We start from the raw sequence: 16,861 nt of genomic DNA, 5'->3' as shown, positions 1-16,861 counted from the left end.
CAGCAAAGCTCTTGTGTCTCACAGTGGTGACTACAAGTGTAGAGGTAAACACAGAATAAACAAGCAGGATTCTGAGTGGAGCACTGTTCTCAAACTGAGTGTTAAAGGTAAGTCACTTATTTTCTTGTACGTTTTTTCTAGTTTGTTAAATTGTGATCAAAACTTAGTAGTATTTAATATTCCTGAATATTTCGGAATATTTTGCCATGGTTTAATAATGAGACAGATCCCACTGCACAGGAAATAGGCCTGTTGTACGTAACAACAAAAGACAAGAGGTTTTACCAGTCTCTCATTGATGTTATGTGTTATAAACAGGTTTTGCTAGTCTCTCATTGATGTTATGTGTTATAAATGTTTAGAGCCTGTGATGTCTTACAGCTCGTCCCCGGCCTGTCCTGAGTGTCTCTCCCCCGTGGCTGAATCCTGGAGACTCAGTGACTCTGAGCTGTGAGGTTGAAGACTCGTCTACAGGCTGGAGGTTCTCCTTCTACAGAGCGGTTCCCTACACAGATGGACTACCTTCTCTGTCTGATAAGTCCTACTCTCTAGAGCTCCTCTCTGACAGCGACGGGACGACAGGGACCTCCTACCCTCTCACCTCTGCTGGTCCTGCTCTCACAGGAAGATATGTGTGTAGAGGTGGGAGAGGAGACACAGTCTATCACACTGATTTCAGCGAACCACGGTTTCTCTGGTCTGGAGGTGTGTTTGTGGTTTTCAACCCCAGTTTGAACGCCTGCCTTTCTTTCTTTTTCTGTCCCTGTCTTTGTCTCTGTCCATCTTTTCAATTCACTTTGGCTTTATTAAAGGATAATGTTCGTTTTTGACAACCTGGACATAATATACACAAGCATATTATAAGACGTTTGACTCACCGAGATAACTTTGGTGTAATTCGGAGGCCTGTAGAAGAAATTTAAAATCCAGCGCGAGCCAGTATATCCATGTAATGGTGGCGGACGGGGCACTGAGGATGCAGCTTCTAAAAAATCTATTTTCTGCCGCAAAATGGTTGTTTTCATCAATCTGTAGTTATGAATCGCTAGTTGTGCTTACATAGAGCGAGAGCTTGTTGTGGTTTTCACATGCCTCTGTAATATGATCTTTAGAAACGTCTTTAGAAACAAAATACAGCTTCCCCACTTGCTCCAGCACACATGCGCACAGCGCGCAGACTGGCTATTCTCCGTCTGTAGGCTACACTCACGGCTCACATTCTCTACGCTACGATCGGCTTGTTGGTGCCTGGAATATTGTGTGCAATATGGCTGAATATTTATCAGATTATAAGGATATAGAAGAGGACTTAGAATATGATGGAAGCCGATCGTAGCGTAGAGAATCTGAGCCGTGAGTGTAGCCTACAGACGGAGAATAGCCAGTCTGCGCTCTGTGTGCATGCGTGCTGGAGCAAGTGGGGAAGCTGTATTTCGTTTCTAAAGACGTTTCTAAAGATCATATTACAGAGGCATGTGAAAACCACAACAAGCTCTCGCTCTATGTAAGCACAACTAGCGATTCATAACTACAGATTGATGAAAACAACTGTTTCGTGGCAGAAAATAGATTTTTTAGAAGCTGCATTTTCAGTGCCCTGTCCGCCGCAATTAAATGGATATACTTGGCTCGCGCCGTCATTTAAAATTTCTTCTACAGGCCTCCGAATTACACCAAAGATATCTCGGTGAGTCAAACGTCTCTTAATATGCCGTTAATAAGGTCCAGGTTGTCAAAAACAAACATTATCTTTAACATTGCCAAAGCAACAGCATTCAAATCCAACAAACTCTCTCTCTCTCTCTCTCTCTCTCTCTCTCTCTCTCTCTCTCTCCATCCATCAGATCTGCAGTCTTCAGTTTCTCTGAGTGTGAGCCCCGACCGGTCTCAGCACTTGACCTCTGAGTCTCTCTCTCTGAGCTGTGAGTTGAAGGGGATCTTATTTGGATGGAAACTGAAGATGTTCTCAGACAGAGAGGAGCCAGGATGTCCATCTAGCCAGGGATCAATAAAAGGATCCACCTGCACCATCAGCTCTTTAAAAGCACAGAACAGTGGTGTGTTCTGGTGTGAATCTCTCTCAGGAGAGTTCAGTAATGCTGTCAACATCACAGTGCATGGTGAGTTCACGCCACCTTATTCATTAATTGTTCATTTCTGACTTTGTTTGATAGAGAATGACTTTGAAACAGTACAGTGTGTGTTATCATGACCTCAGTAAATCAACTGATTGGTCACTGTATAGTCATGTGATCCTGTTTTCCAGCCGGCCCTGTGATTCTGGAGAGCCCTGTCCATCCTGTCACTGAGGGAGACTCTCTGACTCTTCGCTGCAAACACAGAACACCCCCCTCAAACCCCAACGTGGACTTCTACAAAGATGGTGAGCTGATCAGGAGCGAGACCTCAGGAGAGATGAGCATCCCTGCAGTATCCCAGTCAGACCAAGGCCTCTACAAGTGTAAATACTCAGACTCTGGAGAGTTCCCAGAGAGCTGGCTGACAGTGAGAGGTGAGTCAACGTTTTATGAACTAGCATTACACTAACAAACACTACTGAATGCATCTTCTGTAGGTCTCTCCAATAACAGTGTAGTGTTCTGTACGGTATGTCTCTCCACTGACTGTGTGGTGTTCTGTAATGTATATCTCTCCAATAACAGCTTGGTGTTGTGTATATCTCTCCAATAACAGCTTGGTGTTGTGTATGTCTCTCCAATAACAGCTTGCTGTTCTGTATGTCTCTTCAATGACAGTGTGGCTTTCTGTAGTCTCTCCAGGCGCTGGTCATGGGCGTGTCTCTTTCCCAGTATCACTGGTGGTTGGACTGGTCGTGACTGGGGCTCTACTGGTCATCATCATACTGCTGTTACTAGGCTACCGAAAGGTCAAAGGTGAGATCATTAGTGAAGCTGTCTGCCTCCCATCAGTGGTCCAATATCTAGATGATTACACACACGGCCTTCTACTGATTTCAAGATCGTTTTAAATAATTTGGTTTGAGGCAAATTAGACTACATAACGACTATTTAATAACAATGAAACCGGCAACATGTTGTGTTCCAGGTTCCCGGTCTGGCCGAAGCTCCATGTGAGTATCCTTCTCATCTCTCTCAACTATGACTGTAGAATGACAGGTTCCTCTCACACTACTGAGCTGAACAGAGCTGAGCTGACTGTTTACACATCAGTATGGTCAGTACAGCTGTGAAAGAGAGGAACATGTGTAAAGAATGACAGTTTATAGAACATCACCATATGGATCAGGTCGCCACCTCAGTGTGAAAAGATCTCTCTCCTCCCAGGTCCCCCCAGCCCCAGAGCACCAATCAGGACCCTCTGCAAGGTCAGTCTTTCAGCCAATCACATTCTCTCTCCATAATTTTGTCTTGCACAATGGAATCAATGGGCTGTTTCCCAAATATGCAAACCATACCCACTTATTACTCCAGACAGACTCAAGTCAATGCTAAACTGAAGTATTTTGAATCAAATCCAACTTTATTTATGTTTTTACAAAGGCAACACTGCTTCACAGAAAGAAAGGGAGGGGGGGTACTGCTCCTAATCCTAATTTTCCAGGGGGAAGCAGAAGACCAGTACATCCATTTGAGCCAATATAGGAGAACTGAATAGTATTTCCACCCAGGTCTGCAAGACACAGCCGTTTTCAAACAGTTCCACAGTTATTCAATTCATAAAAAAGAATATGTATGGATTGTATTTTGCATGCATGTATGTATGTATGTGTGTGTGTGTGTGTGTGTGTGTGTGTGTGTGTGTGTGTTTGTGTGTGTGTGTGTATGTATGTATGTATGTATGTATGTATTGTGGCAACCCGAACACGCCACGGCCGGTCCTGGCCAGCCAGCTCTGGGGGTCACCACCCCTAGAGGAGCACCCAGCCCTCCAGCACCCTGGCCAGCCAGCTCTGGGGGTCACCACCCCTAGAGGAGCACCCAGCCCTCCAGCACCCTGGCCAGCCAGCTCTGGGGGTCACCACCCCTAGAGGAGCACCCAGCCCTCCAGCACCCTGGCCAGCCAGCTCTGGGGGTCACCACCCCTAGAGGAGCACCCAGCCCTCCAGCACCCTGGCCAGCCAGCGCTGGGGGTCACCACCCCTAGAGGAGCACCCAGCCCTCCAGCACCCTGGCCAGCCAGCTCTGGGGGTCACCACCCCTAGAGGAGCACCCAGCCCTCCAGCACCCTGGCCAGCCAGCTCTGGGGGTCACCACCCCTAGAGGAGCACCCAGCCCTCCAGCACCCTGGCCAGCCAGCGCTGGGGGTCACCACCCCTAGAGGAGCACCCAGCCCTCCAGCACCCTGGCCAGCCAGCTCTGGGGGTCACCACCCCTAGAGGAGCACCCAGCCCTCCAGCACCCTGGCCAGCCAGCTCTGGGGGTCACCACCCCTAGAGGAGCACCCAGCCCTCCAGCACCCTGGACAGCAACAGGTCAATCAGCTTCAGCACCCTGGTCAGCGGTGGAAGGCGGGGAGAGGGAGAAGCCGCAGGCTGAGCAGCTGCAGCCACTCCCGCAATCAGCCTGGCGGCAGGTGCCCTGCATCAGCTCCACAGCACAGAAGGACCAGCACAGGACAGGTGCTCAGGAGACCAGTGACAGGTAGACAGACTGCGCAAGGACTGTGTTTTTTTGGCTGTGTTGCACCGGAGGTCTAACCTTTGTCTCCCTGTGCCCCAGAACGGACCGGAGTAAGCTGAGCCCACCGGAGACCTGCCGTGGAGGACCGGTAACCCCTGGACCGGGACCGTGGTTTTGCTTACCGTCCGCCCTTGTGTTTAACCCCGTCGTTTGACGGGGGGTATTTTTGTTGGACATTATTTCAGTTAATTAAACCGCCCACTGGTTGAGACGGCTTGGTCTCCTCTTCTCTCCCCTGGGGGTCTCTCTCCCCTGGGGTCTCTCTCCCCTGGGGGTTACTATCGCCTGTGTGCTCTCTGGGTTGCCACAGTATGTATGTATATGTGTGTGTGTGTTGTGTATATATCATAAACCTTTTTAATGTGTGTATGTATATACAGTATACAAGTAAGATCCATTCAAAATGTGTAGGATATACTGTATACAGTATATATAATATGATATATACAGTACTGTGCAAAAGTAGTAGGCCGCCACCAAAGAAAATAATGTTGTTTGTTGTTGTAATGTGAAAAAAAGCTGTGTTTTTTTGTCTTTTCATGCCTCAGACACAGTCGCTGGACCCAGTGATGTGACCTCCTCCCAGATTGGGCTCAGAAACCTCCGCAAACCAGAGAGAAAGGAAGGTGACTCAATGTTCAGTCAATCAATAGTTTTAATTACACATTACATTCAAGATTTCTGTTATTCGTCTCATGTACTGTACCCGTGTTGAGCGTGAGGGGGGATGAGGTGTGGTTTCCTACCTTCACCACCTGGGGTCAGGCTGACAGGAAGTCCAAGATCCACTTGGAGAGAGCGTCGTTTTGCCCCCGGACCCTGAGCTTGGTGTTGAGTCTGGGTGGGGTTATAGAGTTGAAAGCTGAACTGTAGGCAATGAACAGCAGTCTCACACAACCCGACACGTTCCCCTTGCTCTTGTCTAGGTGGGATAGGGTGTGGAGGATGTGAGCGATTTCATCTTCTGTGGATCTGTTGGGTCTGTATGTGAGCTGTAGGGGGTCTAGTGTGCTGGGCAGTGAGGAGCAGATGTGTTCCCTGACCAGCTTCTCAGAGCACTTCATCACCACGGAGGTGAGAGCTACCGGGCGGTAGTCATTGAGGCAGGCTGGTCTTGGCCTCTTGGGTACGGGGATGATGGAGGACTTCTTGAAGCATGTGGGGACGATGGACTGGACCAGGGACAGCTTGAGTATCACTGTGGACACAGGAGCCAGTTGGTCGGCGCATCTAACAATCTACAGTACAATCCTGCAAATTAAATATAATTTATGATAGATATTGGAGGATTCAAAGATTCACTTTACTGAACTTTGTGTCAATCAAGAAAAATACATCAGTCCAAACATAACATTCATCATGTTTCTTCAATGACCTCTGGTGCAAATAGCATATAAAAACCCAGAAAAAGTGAAAATAACCATGTTACTCCTTTAAGTCTTTTCAATGAAAGATTTCCTCAGATCAGGACTAGTCCTAATATTTGTTTATTTGTTTCTTGTAAAGTTAATAATAGTATTTCAATCACATCACATACTGATGTGTAGCATGGCTCCAAATGCCTTGTGGCCAATCACAATGTGCTTTAGCATGTTGTATAAGTTAAATAGCATAATGTTAATTACATCATTATACTTCTGTGTAGTATCATGTTAATTTCGTCATATGTTTCATATATGTTAATTCCATCATATTACTGATGTATAGTATATGTTAGTTTGATTTGATTTGATTGATTGATTGATTAATGACATCATAATACTGATGTATAGTATATGTTAATGACATCATAATACTGATGTAGTTACTGTAATCTATCCATGTGGTACATCCTCCAGGGTGGTTAATTCCATCATAATACTGATGTAGTAACTGTAATCTATCCATGTGGTCCAGTATTTCCTCCAGGCTCGTCCGCCCTGGCAGAACCTGATCCAGTCACTCTGAAGTGAGGCCAGGCTGAGGGTCCAGATCAGGTACTGAACTGAACCAATGCTGAGAGAGAGACAATCTTCTTCAATCTTAGTTTTCTTTGTGCAGTGGTGAATGTCTACAATGTGATCATAAAACATTTGTTTATTGGTCATAATGTATTTTATTTATTTAACCTTTATTTACCCAGGCAAGCAATTAAGAACAAATTCTTATATACAAAAGCAGCCTGAGGAACGGGGAAATGGGAGGCTGAAAATAAACATGTTATGTGTACATCATTTACATCAACAATAATAAAATACATAAACATACAAAAATAATGATAGAAATAGAATAATACGAGAGGTTAAGTATAAATACTGTAGCATCATAATAGGTGAGAGAGAGCGAGAGCGAGAGAGAGAGAGAGAGAGAGGGAGGCCTTTGCAAGAGGATGGCATGTTCCACTGAATCAAACGCCTTGGCTAAATCAATAAAGGCAGTGACGCAGACCTGCTTGGAGTCCAAGGAAGTCACCATGTCATCCAAGACCTTAAGGGTAGTTGTAATGTACCCGTGGCCCGGCTGGAACCCAGACTGCAAATTGGACAGGATGTTGTTTGAGGACAAGAAATGGCTGTTCGTGAATCAACCTCTCCAGGACCTTGGCCAAGCAGGGCAAGATGAAATAGGCCTGAAGCAGTTGGGGTCAGAGCCAGAGCCACCTTTAAAGAGCGGGAAAACCAGTGCGGATTTCCGTCAGGCAGGAAGACAGACTGCACCAAAGACAGGTTGAACAGCCGTGTGATGGGAATGGGAATGATTTCGGCAGCAGCTTACAAGAACAAGGGTTCGAGACCATCAGAGCCAGCTGACTTGTTAGAGTCATGCTTGGTGAGCTCCTCTAGAACTTCAGAAGCCAAGACAGGTTTAAAATGGAAGACTGCAGAGCTGGGAGGAGAAGGAGGGGACTGTGAGGATCCAGCGGTGGGGTCCGCAGCAGACAAGACAGGAGCCGAGTTGAGGTCTGCAGCAGACAAGACAGGAGCCAAGTTGATAAAATGGTTGAAAAGTGAGGCCATATGAGACTTGTCAGTGACAACAGTATCACCAAATGTCATAGAGCTGGGAAGATGAGGAGAAGCAAGTCTATTTTCCATAGATTTGACCGTTTTCCAAAACTTCTTGGCATCAGAGCCACATGACGCAAAGCTATCCAAGAAATAATTTATTTTGGCTTTCCTGACCGCTTGAGTGGTTTTATTTCTACACCGCCTAAAGGCAAGCCAGGCGGCAGGACACTGAGAGGAACGTGCTTTCCGCCATAAGATGTTATTTTGGCGGATTAGTTTAGCCAAGTCATGGGAGAACCAGGGACTGAAGCAATTCTTTATCCTGCGTATTTTGAGTGAGGCATGCTTATCGATGATCAAGCTAAGAGTATTCTTCAGTTAGGACCACGCAGCATCAACTGTGGTAAAAGAGTTAATCCTGTCCCAGTTCACTGCTGCAATGTCAAGGAGAACGTTTTCCATGTTGAACTTTTTCAAAGAGCGCTTGGTCACAGTCAGTGGTGGCCGCTTGAACGAGGAGCCAGAGCGGATGCAAGCGATGGCACAGTGGTCACTCAGATCATGACTGAAGACACCAGATTGATAATTAGATGGAGTGTTAGTGAGGATGATGTCGATCAGTGTGGCAGATGAAGGAGATTTCAGATTATGTCTAGTGGGCTGATAATTTGAGTGAGGTTCAAGGCATCAAATTGTTGTGTAACCGTGTCTGGGGGGTTAGTTATGTCCAGTTCAGGTCACCCAGGAGGACAAACTCAGAGGTGATGTGTGGGGCCAGGAGTTCGCTAAGTGCGGTTAGAGTACATGCAAGAGCAGAGGGTGGTCTGTAGCAGACCGCAACAGAAAGAGAGAAGTTAGACGACAGTTTGATTTTCAGAAGTAATAACTCAAATTGCTTGGGGACAGACTTTGACAAAATAACAGAGCATTGCAAGTGGTCCTTTAAATACATGGCTACACCACCACCCTTAGTGACTCTGTCCTGCCGGAATACATTGTAGTCTGGGATAAGAGTTTCTGGGATACTAACACTTTTTTCCTTAGCCATGATTCAGAGATCGCCAAGACATCCGGATTAGCAGTGTGTACCCAAGATTTTAACAGGTCAAGTTTAGGTAAAAGACTGCGGATGTTAACATGTAAGAAGCCCAAGGAGGTGCGATCACAAAAATGATTAAATGAGATATTGGAAATGGCTGGAATAACAATAGGAGTGCCAGGGTTAGGGTGTACATTGCCAGAGATAAATGACAAGAGGATGATTAGAATACGTCTGAGAACAAACGTACCATAACATTACCTTCGTTTTTTTAACATGGGGGGGTTTGGGTGGAATTAAGAGAGGCAGGTCAATGAACCAATGAACAATAGTACATGATGTGTGACTGGTTTGTTTTTCAGGTCCTAGAAGGATGGAGGAGAGGCACCTGTGGTGGGACCACCTGGGCATGACTGAGAAGCAGAATAATGAGCAAGTCACGCACACACACACACACACACACACACACACACACACACACACGCACACACACACACACACACACATTCAGTGTTAATAATAGCTAGTATCTGTATGAAAGGGACCAAATATTAACGCAGCTGCTTTGCAATATGTGTACCAGTAGCCTATGTGGAGTGTGTGGAATTCATTCAATTCAGTTCAATTCAACTCTGTTCAGTTCAGTTCAGCGGGGTGTGAATTAGGGGGGAGCTGAGCTAGATCCCCCCCTTAAACCAAATAGGGAAATTAGTGGAGAGAGTCTCAGGGTGCAACGTTAGGGATTATCAGGGAGACAAATAATAACATTACAAACTGAGTGTTGTCTTCTGGCCGGAGGACAATGCGCTGGTTCTCTGGTTCTCTGGTTCTCTGTGGTGTGAAGGAGATGCGCTGGTTCTCTGGTTCTCTGTGGTGTGAAGGAGATGCGCTGGTTCTCTGGTTCTCTGTGGTGTGAAGGAGATGCGCTGGTTCTCTGGTTCTCTGTGGGGTGAAGGAGATGCGCTGGTTCTCTGGTTCTCTGTGGGGTGAAGGAGATGCGCTGGTTCTCTGGTTCTCTGTGGTGTGAAGGAGATGCGCTGGTTCTCTGGTTCTCTGTGGTGTGAAGGGGATGTGCTGGTTCTCTGGTTCTCTGTGGTGTGAAGGAGATGCGCTGGTTCTCTGGTTCTCTGGTTCTCTGGTTCTCTGTGGTGTGAAGGAGATGCGCTGGTTCTCTGGTTCTCTGTGGTGTGAAGGAGATGCGCTGGTTCTCTGGTTCTCTGTGGTGTGAAGGAGATGCGCTGGTTCTCTGGTTCTCTGTGGTGTGAAGGAGATGTGCTGGTTCTCTGGTTCTCTGGTTCTCTGGTTCTCTGGTTCTCTGTGGTGTGAAGGAGATGTGCTGGTTCTCTGGTTCTCTGGTTCTCTGTGGGGTGAAGGAGATGCGCTGGTTCTCTGGTTCTCTGGTTCTCTGTGGTGTGAAGGAGATGCGCTGGTTCTCTGGTTCTCTGTGGTGTGAAGGAGATGCGCTGGTTCTCTGGTTCTCTGTGGTGTGAAGGAGATGCGCTGGTTCTCTGGTTCTCTGTGGTGTGAAGGAGATGCGCTGGTTCTCTGGTTCTCTGTGGTGTGAAGGAGATGCGCTGGTTCTCTGGTTCTCTGGTTCTCTGGTTCTCTGTGGTGTGAAGGAGATGCGCTGGTTCTCTGGTTCTCTGTGGTGTGAAGGAGATGCGCTGGTTCTCTGGTTCTCTGTGGTGTGAAGGAGATGCGCTGGTTCTCTGGTTCTCTGTGGTGTGAAGGAGATGTGCTGGTTCTCTGGTTCTCTGGTTCTCTGGTTCTCTGGTTCTCTGTGGTGTGAAGGAGATGTGCTGGTTCTCTGGTTCTCTGGTTCTCTGTGGGGTGAAGGAGATGCGCTGGTTCTCTGGTTCTCTGTGGGGTGAAGGAGATGCGCTGGTTCTCTGGTTCTCTGGTTCTCTGTGGTGTGAAGGAGATGCGCTGGTTCTCTGGTTCTCTGTGGTGTGAAGGAGATGCGCTGGTTCTCTGGTTCTCTGTGGTGTGAAGGAGATGCGCTGGTTCTCTGGTTCTCTGGTTCTCTGGTTCTCTGTGGGGTGAAGGAGATGCGCTGGTTCTCTGGTTCTCTGTGGTGTGAAGGAGATGTGCTGGTTCTCTGGTTCTCTGGTTCTCTGGTTCTCTGGTTCTCTGTGGTGTGAAGGAGATGTGCTGGTTCTCTGGTTCTCTGGTTCTCTGTGGGGTGAAGGAGATGCGCTGGTTCTCTGGTTCTCTGTGGGGTGAAGGAGATGCGCTGGTTCTCTGGTTCTCTGGTTCTCTGTGGTGTGAAGGAGATGCGCTGGTTCTCTGGTTCTCTGTGGTGTGAAGGAGATGCGCTGGTTCTCTGGTTCTCTGTGGTGTGAAGGAGATGCGCTGGTTCTCTGGTTCTCTGTGGGGTGAAGGAGATGCGCTGGTTCTCTGGTTCTCTGTGGGGTGAAGGAGATGCGCTGGTTCTCTGGTTCTCTGGTGTGAAGGAGATGCGCTGGTTCTCTGGTTCTCTGGTTCTCTGGTTCTCTGGTTCTCTGTGGTGTGAAGGAGATGCCTCTGCGTGCCGAGAAGCCGTGGAGGAGTTCAGAGAGCGCAAGACGTCACACACTCACGTTATGAAATCATTTATTGCGAACGTTTAGCTTAAGTATTGCAGAAATGCCTTCATGTTGCCAATTGATTACTCATTTTATCATATAATGCTACAATTTACCACTGATGTCGTAAGATTCAAAATGACACACTTGTGTAAATAATATTGAAATTATTAGGCTATGCTGTATGATGCATATTGAGAGATTTATCTATTTGTGTTTTTATTTTGAGAGTGTTATGGGTATTAACATTTGTTACATGTACATCTTGTGTTTTCATCCAATCACTGGATCCTGTTCTGTGAATCCTGTAGGCTACCGGTAGAGTGAGCTCATAAAGTACAGAGTACTACTAGAGTACCTTGAAAAACTGTATTAGAGTACCTTGAAAAACTGTATTAGAGTACCTTGAAAAACTGTAAAATTAAAGGCAAAAAAATTCTCCACACTTTGTTGATGCTGTGCGTGCGCTGGAGAAAAGTCTGGCTGGACTCATTACCACTCTATTTCTTTAAACCAATCACAATCGTCTTGGGCGGAGCTGTTGCTAGGTTGTTGTTGTTTCACGTAGTCTGGATTGGATCTGATTGGGCAGGGTCAGATTCCGCTGCCACTGATTGGGCAGTAATGAACTAATCACACAGTTTAGCCCCAAACACTTCATCTGGTGAGTCAGATTAGATCTCCTCCAAAAGCCTCAGTATAATTTGCACACTGCAGTTCAATTTAGTTCATTTTAATTCAGTTTAGTTCAATAGTTCAATTCAATTTAAAGAAGTGTATTTATCCCAGAGGGTTAATTTTAAGCATTTTAAGAAGATTACTTTTTATTATTTTTATAGTATTGCTATGGCATTTGTGATTTTAACATGTTTTTTTACTGTATGAATTGCATCTATTCCTGATTACTGTTTATTATCCAGATAATGTATCAGTACATTTTATGAATATTATTAGAATGTAGCTTCTTTACATGGGCAGCGTTTTCTAGTATTAACAGCTTGTTTAATAAAAACCTTTTTAATCAATGAGAATGTGTTGTGTGCTTTATGATCAGATAACCAACCAATCTTGTTTTTGCCACTTTAAACTTATTGAATGAGTTTTCCATGTACAGGAGCAGATGAATGTTACAGGGCATGTGCTGGTACAGTGTGTGTGTGTGTGTGTGTGTGTGTGTGTGTGTGTGTGTGTGTGTGTGTGTGTGTGTGTGTGTGTGTGAGAGAGAGAGTCTGTGTCTGTGTGTAAGAGAGAAAATAAGTGAAACAAAGAGCATGAATAGATTTTACAGTATAGAAATATGAAGTGTAAAGTGTAGTACTCAGTGTTAAAGAACCGGTTAAGTTCATTGGCTCGTTCTTGACTCCCCCCACAGCTGGTCCTGAAGCACCCAGCCCAGTGATTCTTTTCACCCCCTCCACTCCCACTCTTCCTTGGTGCTGTTTAGTTCAGGTTTACCCTCCACCCTCTCTCTCTAGCTTTTTCTGGCCCTCCACAGCTCCCTCTTCAGTTCCTTCTGGACTGACATGGCCTCCTCTCTGTCCTCAGTCATGAAGGCTTTAATGCCGTTGTTAATCCGTGGTTTGTTGTTGCAGAAGCATCGTACCTTTTTGGTGGGTATGACGCGTCCCTTACAGAAGCTGATGATGTGAGTCGTGCAGCAGCAGAGAGCGTCCACGTCCTCCCTGTTGTCCTCTGTGGACAGATCTCAGTCCGTGGTCTGGAGACGGTCCTGTAGGTTCTCCACAGCCTCTCTCCTCCACACCTCCGCCTCCAGTCCTGCTGGTAGCCGACTGCCGCCAAGCTACAGGGGTGTACCAGGGGACTAGATGAATCAAGCTACAGGCGTGTACCAGGGGACTAGATGAATCAAGCTACAGGCGTGTACCAGGGGACTAGATGAATCAAGCTACAGGCGTGTACCAGGGGACTAGATGAATCAAGCTACAGGCGTGTACCAGGGGACTAGATGAATCAAGCTACAGGCGTGTACCAGGGGACTAGATGAATCAAGCTACAGGCGTGTACCAGGGGACTAGATGAATCAAGCTACAGGCGTGTACCAGGGGACTAGATGAATCAAGCTACAGGCGTGTACCAGGGGACTAGATGAATCAAGCTACAGGCGTGTACCAGGGGACTAGATGAATCAAGCTACAGGCGTGTACCAGGGGACTAGATGATTCAAGCTACAGGCGTGTACCAGGGGACTAGATGAATCAAGCTACAGGCGTGTACCAGGGGACTAGATGATTCAAGCTACAGGCGTGTACCAGGGGACTAGATGAATCAAGCTACAGGCGTGTACCAGGGGACTAGATGAATCAAGCTACAGGGGTGTACCAGGGGACTAGATGATTCAAGCTACAGGCGTGTACCAGGGGACTAGATGAATCAAGCTACAGGCGTGTACCAGGGGACTAGATGAATCAAGCTACAGGCGTGTACCAGGGGACTAGATGAATCAAGCTACAGGCGTGTACCAGGGGACTAGATGAATCAAGCTACAGGCGTGTACCAGGGGACTAGATGAATCAAGCTACAGGCGTGTACCAGGGGACTAGATGAATCAAGCTACAGGCGTGTACCAGGGGACTAGATGATTCAAGCTACAGGCGTGTACCAGGGGACTAGATGAATCAAGCTACAGGCGTGTACCAGGGGACTAGATGATTCAAGCTACAGGCGTGTACCAGGGGACTAGATGAATCAAGCTACAGGCGTGTACCAGGGGACTAGATGAATCAAGCTACAGGGGTGTACCAGGGGACTAGATGATTCAAGCTACAGGCGTGTACCAGGGGACTAGATGAATCAAGCTACAGGCGTGTACCAGGGGACTAGATGAATCAAGCTACAGGCGTGTACCAGGGGACTAGATGAATCAAGCTACAGGCGTGTACCAGGGGACTAGATGAATCAAGCTACAGGCGTGTACCAGGGGACTAGATGAATCAAGCTACAGGCGTGTACCAGGGGACTAGATGAATCAAGCTACAGGCGTGTACCAGGGGACTAGATGATTCAAGCTACAGGCGTGTACCAGGGGACTAGATGAATCAAGCTACAGGCGTGTACCAGGGGACTAGATGAATCAAGCTACAGGCGTGTACCAGGGGACCAGATGAATCAAGCTACAGGCGTGTACCAGGGGAAGTGTGTATGCCTTACACACAGAATAAAGAGTGCCTTACTTTTCTTGATATCAAGACAGGAATCTTTTTTGCTTGGCAGCCATGTGCTCCACTGTGACCTCAGGTTACTATGGCTACCAAAGAATGTTGAAAAAATGGTTGTACTGTGCATTATGCACTGCGATGGTGATGACAGCGATATTACAGGACAGGTAGATATTGAACAAAATAAAGTACAATATGCATATGTATGCTTACAGTAATGTATGCATGCAATATATTAGTTTAAGTAACACTGATGTAATATACTTTTTAAACATTTAAAATGAATAATGTTTGAGATATGGCATTAGATTTGAAGTCTAGGCCTGTCTTTGTCGATACTAGCTAATGATACGCACATGTGTTTTAATGGAAATACACCCCGGGTAGGCTACTGAAATTAGCTCAGAATCTGGGAAATCAAAAGTTGATCAAGGAAGACTTTAAGGGACATGTCAAGATTGGTTTGAACATTAAGCTCACACAACACATTCTCAATGATGAAAAAGGTATTTATTAAAAGAGCTGGTAATGCTAGAAAACACTGCTCATGTAAAAAAGCAAAATTCAAATATTATTCATAAAATGTACTGATACATCATCTGGATATAAGAAGTATACATCAATTGATCAATACTATGTTCATACAGTAGTAAAACATGTTAAAATGCACACACGCCATCGAAATACTATAAAAATGCATAAAATCCTTAAAAGTGCTCTGTTTAAAATTCTTAAAAGTAACCCTCTGGAATAAACACACTTTTTTGAATTGAATTGAATTGCATTGAATGAATTCCACACACTCCACATACAGATATGTACACTTGACACAGAGCAGTTGCGTTAACAGTTGGTCCCTTTCACACAGATACCAGCTATTAAACTCTACATGCATTTATTTATTTTATTTGACCTTTATTTAGCCAGGGGAGCCCATTGAGACCAAGGTCTCATTCCCAACGGTGCCCTATTTACACAGCATACATCATAAACAGTATAAAAACAATTAACAATAAAAAAATCACACATTTTACACATTTAAATAAAATGACAACATTTTCCAAAACGTTGGACCTCGGCGAAGGCCAGACCGTTCTGCGTTAGTGAAACAGGATGTGATCTCGCGAGAACGGGATGGTCGTAGCAGGCTCGCGCTGTCCCCAGACGACACCGTCACTGACACTAGCAGGATATGACATCGACATCTACATCCGGTGGAAACGCTCTGCCGCAACAGCTGGAAGACAGTATCAACATGTACTGTAACGTTGCACGTTTGCACAGTTCAAAACAGATGTTCTCACTTCCCTCAGATTCATTAGGCCAGTGATGAACAAAATGGAGGACATTCTTACCCGGGTTCGGTCTAGTTGTCACCGTTGAATACACGGTGTCGTCCTCAGCTGGCTTCCCTGAGGAGGAACACAACACACGTCAAAAACACCTTTGTGATTCCAGGGTTAATAGATCTGGGGGATACACCAAACGGACAGACAGTTACTACAGTAATAACAACGATATACATCAGTAATATGATGTAAATTAACATATTGATGATAGTACCTTATCTACAGTTTAGACTCTGCCCGTCTATTCGCCATGTGCAGTAGGCTATAACCCAGGGCTGCCAAGTTTGACCAAAAGTTTGGAGTGAGATTACCCCCCCACCCCGCTATGTAGATTTAGGTAGCGGTCTTTGGACACAAAGGACGACTGGGAGGCGAAAATAGCGATCCTTTCCGTTATTTCAAAATAAGGGTCCCATGAACATTGAACAGCTAGTATTTATGGATTGGTCATTTCTCCACATGAGAATTGTGAAGTGTGGCGTGTGAGCGTGAGAATAGGCTGAAATGCGTGTGTCTCCTATAGCCTATGGTTCACACGTATACAGTAGGCCTATAGTCTGGTTCACACGTATACAGTAGGCCTATAGTCTATGGTTCACACGTATACAGTAGGCCTATAGTCTATGGTTCACACGTATACAGTAGGCCTATAGCCTATGGTTCACATGTATACAGTAGGCCTATAGTCTATGGTTCACACGTATACAGTAGGCCTTTAGCCTATGGTTCACACGTATACAGTAGGCCTATAGCCTATGGTTCACACGTATACAGTAGGCCTATAGTCTATGGTTCACACGTATACAGCAGACCTACTAGGAGCTTGCCTAGGGTAATGGCGTACGCAGATGAAGACGACATAGGACAGGGTGAAGTACAGGACAGCGCAAAGACATGACAGTGCAAATGCGATACAAAAAACTGTGAATTAAAAATATAGTGCAAATACAAAATACAATAATAACCAATAAAAAGCAAGACACAATGCAGAGGTGGTCATGTGCGTTAGCAAGTCAGAGGACCAGAGATCCATCCCAGAGGGTGGAAGCAATACTGATAACCGACACACAACCCCTGTAACAGAT

At 45.9% G+C, this 16,861-nt stretch overlaps 2 long non-coding RNA genes across 2 annotated transcripts; one reads left to right on the top strand and one right to left on the bottom strand.

Annotated features, from left to right (window-relative positions):
- Window positions 1-2,772: 2,772 nt before the first annotated feature.
- On the top strand, window positions 2,773-5,302 carry LOC311320056. The gene is made up of 4 exons (XR_014630835.1): window positions 2,773-2,894; window positions 3,067-3,091; window positions 3,306-3,346; window positions 5,210-5,302. It is a non-coding gene; the product is annotated as an uncharacterized lncRNA (long non-coding RNA).
- A 9,738-nt stretch (window positions 5,303-15,040) lies between these two features.
- On the bottom strand, window positions 15,041-16,114 carry LOC311320494. The gene is made up of 3 exons (XR_014630845.1): window positions 15,991-16,114; window positions 15,783-15,839; window positions 15,041-15,664 (listed from the first exon to the last, which is right to left on the bottom strand). It is a non-coding gene; the product is annotated as an uncharacterized lncRNA (long non-coding RNA).
- Window positions 16,115-16,861: the final 747 nt, after the last annotated feature.

Source organism: Borostomias antarcticus (genome assembly GCF_949987555.1).
Source record: "Borostomias antarcticus genome assembly, chromosome: 17".
Taxonomy (NCBI): Eukaryota; Metazoa; Chordata; class Actinopteri; order Stomiiformes; family Stomiidae; genus Borostomias; species Borostomias antarcticus.
Note: the sequence above shows the minus strand (reverse complement) of the source record. Positions and strands in the feature narration are given on the sequence as shown.